Genomic DNA, 6,000 nt, shown 5'->3' with positions numbered 1-6,000 from the left:
GTAGACCTTACCGTGAAAGCTTACTTACAAGCCCTTAACCAACAGTGCATTTCAAGAAGAGTTAAGAAAATATTTACCAAATAAACTAAAATACAAAATAATTAAAAGTAACACAGTAACATAACAATAACGAAGTTATACACGGGGGTACCGAGTCAGTGTGCGGGGGTACAGGTTAGTTGAGGTAATTTGTACATGTAGGTAGGGGTGAAGTGACTATGCATAGATAATAAACAGCAAGTAGCAGCAGTGTTCAAAACAAATGGAGGTGGAGTGGGGGGAAATATAAATAGTCCAGTGGCTATTTGATTAATTGTTCAGCAGTCTTATGGCTTGGGGGTAGAAGCTGTAAAGGAGCCTTTTGGTCGTAGACTTGTCGCTCCGGTACCGCTTGCCATGCGGTAGCAGAGAAAACATTCTATTACTTGGGTGACTGGAGTCTCTGACAACTTTATGGGTTTTCCTCTGACACCGCCTATTTTATAGGTCCTGGATGGCAGGAAGCTTGGCCCCAGTGATGTACTGGGCCGTGCGCACTACCCTCTGTAGCGCCTTACGGTCAGATGCCGAGCAGTTGCCATACCAGGCGGTGATACCAAGATGATCTCGATAGTGCAGCTGTAGAACCTTTTGAGGATCTGGGGACCCATGCCAAATCTTTGAAGTCCCCTCTTCACGACTGTCTTGGTGTGTTTGGACCATGATAGTTAGTCGGTGATGTGGACACCAAGGAATTTGAAACTCTCGACCCGCTCCACTACAGCCCCATCGATGTTAATGGGGGCCTGTTCAGTCTGCCTTTTCCTGTAGTCCACGATCAGCTCCTTTGTCTTGCTCACATTGAGGGAGAGGTTGTTGTCCTGGCACCACACTGCCAGTTCTCTGACCTCCTCCCTATAGGCTGTCTCATCGTTGTCGGTGAGACAACTGTTGTGTCATCAGCAAACTTAATGATGGTGTTGGAGTCGTGTTTGGCCACGCAGTCGTGGGTGAACAGGGAGTACAGGAGGGGACTAAGTATACACCCCTAAGGGGCCCCAGTGTTGAGGATCAACTTGGCAGACGTGTTGTTGCCTACCCTTACCACCTGGGGGCGACCCGTCAGGAATTCCAGGATCCAGTTGCAGAGGGAGGTGTTTAGTCCCAGGGTCCTTAGCTTAGTGATGAGCTTAGTGGACACTATGGTGTTGAACACTGAGCTGTAGTCAATGAACATCTTTCTCACATTTCTTTTCTGGGTTTCGGTTCTGTTCACTGAACCGGTTCCAACCCCTAGTGGGAACATAAGTGTAATTCTGGGAATGAAGAGGGAAAATAATAGGATGACAAGCTTGGTAAGAGGGATGCATTGTGTCATCATTACATTGTTTGAATTGGGCCCTTGGTGCTCATGCTTGACTTAGACCACTTGAGAGGACTACTCTGTACCCAGAGAAGCGCTTCCATTGAGCATAAAGGTGAGCTGCTGTATGAAAGTATGCCTTATCTATGCTATGCTTCACATCATTGCCAGTAGAAGCTACAGTATGTATGTTACATCCTATTCACAGCAGTATTCATATACCGGAGCACACACATACACACACACTCACATTGACAAATGGGACACCTCATTTCAGGTAAAAAAAAAAAACCTGTTCTTTACAATTCATCATGATTATATGTAGGCCAGTTTATAATAACTTTATTTTGCCCCAATTTTGCCAGGGGAAAAGAAACAGGGACACTTGAAGGAGAGACGTCCAGGCAGAAATGACTGAGAGCGGTCTCAACTGGTGTGTCCTGAAAAAACTTTGCCCATAACCGAGTAAGATGGAGGACATTCGTCAATGGCCTATGCTCCTATTGTAGGAGCAGAGGGTTTAAGTAAAGTAAGAACCTTTTGCCATCAGAGGTGGTGTTGAATTACTGAGTTGAATCCAATTTGATTCCAGTCTTATGATATGAAGCTCAATTAAGTAATGTAAAAATCCTTCAAGAAAATGACAAGTTATTTTCCATCCTAATGCATCCTCACTTTACGGGTGAGTAAAATCCTCTGTTCTTCTGCCACCTATGGATGAGTGTTTTTAGAACGCTATAGACCGTTCATGTTTGTAGTTAGTTATCACAGCTCCTCTTAGAATCAAAAAGAAAATCATTGTGAAAATTGAATAGTCATGACATGCCTTTGGTATTGTGTTGTAGAGCTGGACTATGTGTCTTACTGTTCCACCAAGCATAATGATGTGTGAAAGTGACTTTTTTATGGAAGCTGTGCATGCCATTTTGAGTACTGCAAGCTTGGACCATGTGGGCCCCCTAGCAATTCGAGGTTTAGCCAATGAGGTTTAGCATCTTGCCATTTGAGTGAAAGCTAGCAAGAGGCCTGTCCCATGTTATCCAATGAGATTGCAGGGCGGGCCAAAGGGTTCAGTGCACACAGCAGAGAGAGAGCGAGAAAGTAATGATGTGGTGCACATATCGACACGTGACATGGTATGCAATTTACGGGGACCACTTTTGTCTCATGAGCGCTACTTTCAGAACTAATGGCTAAAAAGTATAGAGTACTGGAGAATATAGTACTGAGGAATATCTTTAATATCTAGGTTACCTGGAACTGCGCTGACTCCAGCTTTCTCCAACAAAGAGTGCATACTCCAGGTGGATCGCCAATAACACCTCTCCAGAAATGGACCTGAAAACTTGGCCATTGTAACGCTTGTCGTGGTTGGAAGAAGAGGAGGACCAATGCGCAGCGTGGTAAGTGTCCATAGTGATTTAATACGAAATAATGAACACTGAACAAAAACAAGAAAACGACAAACGAACAATCCTGTACGGTGAAACAAAAACACAGAACAGAAAAGAATCACCCACAACACACAATGACAGACAGGCTACCTAAATATGACTCCCAATCAGAGACAATGACTGACACCTGCCTCTGATTGAGAACCATACTAGGCCAAACACATAGAAATAGAACAAAACATAGAAAAAACAACATAGAATGCCCACCCCAACTCACGCCCTGACCAAACTAAAATAAAGACATAACAAAGGAACTAAGGTCAGAACGTGACAGCCATGGTTAACTTGGCCATGGTAAACTTGGTCTCATTTACGTATATCTAACGAACAGGTAGTCCGCATTTGCATAAAAATAAAGAAAGTCACACTCTATATACAGTGCATTCGGAAAGTATTCAGACCCCTTCCCTTTTTTCCACGTTTTGTTACAGCCTTATTCTAAAATTGATTAAATCATTTTAGAATACCCCATAATGATGAAGGGAAAACCGGTTTTAGACATTTTTGCAAATGTATAAATAAAAAAAGACCTTATTTACATAAGTATTCAGACCCTTCGCTATGAGACTCGAAATTGAGCTCAGGTGCATCCTATTTCCATCGATCATCCTTGATGTTTCTACAACTTGATTGGAGTCCACCTGTGGTAAATTCAATTGACTGGGGATGATTTGGAAAGGCACACACACCTGTCTATATAAAGTCCCACAGTTGACAGTGCATGTCAGAGCAAAAACCAAGCCATATGAGGTCGAAGGAATTGTCCGTAGAGCTCCAAGACAGAATTGTGTCATGGCACAGATCTGGGGAAGGGTACCAAAAAATGTCTGCAGCATTGAAGTTGCCCAAGAACACAGTGGCCTCCATCATTCTGAGATGGAAGAAGTTTTGAACCACCAAGACTCTTCCTAGAGCTGGCCGCCCGGCCCAACTGAGCAATCGGGGGAGAAGGGCCTTGGTCAGGGAGGTGGCCAAGAATTTGAAGGTTACTCTGACAGAGCTCCAGAGTTCCTCTGTGGAGATGGGAGAACCTTCCCCTTCCAGAAGGACAACCATCTCTGCAGGACCACCAATCAGGCCTTTATGGTAGAGAGGCCAGACGGAAGCCACTCCTCAGTAAAAGCCACATGACAGCACGTTTGGAGTTTACCAAAAGGCACCTAAAGGACTCTTAGACCATGAGAAACAAAATTATTTCTCTGGTCTGATGAAACGAAGATTGAACTCTTTGGCCTGAGTGCCAAGCATCATGTCTGGAACCTGGCACCATCCCTACTGTGAAGCATGGTGGTGGCAGCATCATGCTGTGGGGATGTTTTTCAGTGGCAAGGACTGGGAGACTAGTCAGGATCGAGAGAAAGATTAACGGAGCAAAATATAGAGAGATCCTTCATGAAAACCTGTTCCAGTGTGCTTAGGACTTCAGACTGGGGCGAGGGTTCACCTTCCAACAGAACAACGACCCTAAGCACACAGCCAAGTCAACGCAGGTGTGACTTCGGGACAAGTCTCTGAATGTCCTTGTGTGGCCCAACCAGAGCCCGGACTTGAACCCGATCTAACATCTCTGGAGATACCTGAAAATAGCTGTGCAGCGTCGCTCCCCATCCATCCTGACAGAGCTTAAGAGGATCTGCAGAGAAGAATGGGAGAAACACAAATACACGTGTGTCAAGCTTGTAGCGTTGTACCCAAGAAGACTCGAGATTGTAATCGCTGCCAAAGGTGCTTCAACAAAGTACTGAGTAAAGGGTCTTTAAAACATTTTTGTAAATGTGATATTTCAGTTTTTTTATTTTTAATACATTTGCAAAAATGTCTAAACCTGTTTTTGCTTTGTCATTATGGGGTATTGTGTGTTGATTGATGAGGGGAAATAAAAATAAAAATCTATTTTAGAATAAGACTGTAAAATGTGGAAAAAGTCAAGGGGTCTGAATACTTTCTGAATGCATTGTATGCTCCCAATAATGTTATGGTTAAACCTAATAACCAATGTTTCGGCAATGCAGTGCCTTCTTCAGGGTTTCATAATGAATGCTTAAACCAGGTTACGTAGACAAAGATTGCAATTAGTGTAACCAATGAACACAGTGAAGGGTGTGTTATAGTAATTAGGGTAATGAGGGATGAACATCAAGATGTTGAATACATTGGGCTATTATTTGCATTATCATATTTCAACATGATTAGACATGGTAGAATACATGTTATTAACATCATTCATCTTTGTTTAATTTAATTTATTTAATTGTTTCCATTTAATGTCATCTTTGTTTTATGTCACCATCTTGTGGTTCAAACACAAGGCATAATAAACATTAATAGTCAGCTATCACGATCTCCAGTAGACTGGGCTTCCATGGTTGCTTGAGAAAGTTTGAATCCTATGCAAAACTGACCAGTGTGATCACTTGTGCTGCCTGGAAAACATTGATCGTGCAAGTGGTCGAGCTTTAAATGAAGTGCAACTTATGAAGGCTTCATAAGCACTACATACATTTGTCACAAATCATCTCTAACTGTATGTCATGCTATATAAAGGGTTCATAAATGGGGCCTAACTGTGTGACATAACCATCCATGTCAAATGTGACATAAACCTGTGCTTTTTAAAGGGTGGCATAACCACTGCTTAATACAGGCTTTAAAAATCATATCAAATTGAGGCTTCACAAAGCATCTATAACCTTGTAATGTCATACATTTCTAGGCTGTCCCAACCTCTTTCCCTCTTGGGTGCATAGCTAATATTGGACCTGACCCCAACCTAAAGTGCAGTCATGGAAGTCACATGACACCAGGCAACACTTACTTGATGAAAGCCCCCAACATAAGGAAATTGATAGTGGCTTTCTTCTGGAACTGAGTTACATCTTCCTCAGTACGAAAACATGCACCAGACGGACCAGTCCATCTGGCATTTGCCAGAATTGCCCTATGATGACCAGTCTGTCCCTGGGTTCCATATACTCTAATGTATGGAATAAATAGGCATATTCTAACTTTGCAGACTGCTTTTAAACCATACTAAACCATCATTGCTACATCCACAAGTCCAACAGCAAGGGCACTCAAAATATCTGGTCTGATTACTGTTCGACGGATTATTTAGGGCTGCTTTGGACTCCGACAGACATTTACATTACATTACATTTAAGTCATTTAGCAGACGCTCTTATCCAGAGCGACTTACAAATTGGT

This window comes from Salvelinus alpinus, chromosome 9 (assembly GCF_045679555.1).
Source record: "Salvelinus alpinus chromosome 9, SLU_Salpinus.1, whole genome shotgun sequence".
Lineage (NCBI taxonomy): Eukaryota > Metazoa > Chordata > Actinopteri > Salmoniformes > Salmonidae > Salvelinus > Salvelinus alpinus.
Note: the sequence above shows the minus strand (reverse complement) of the source record.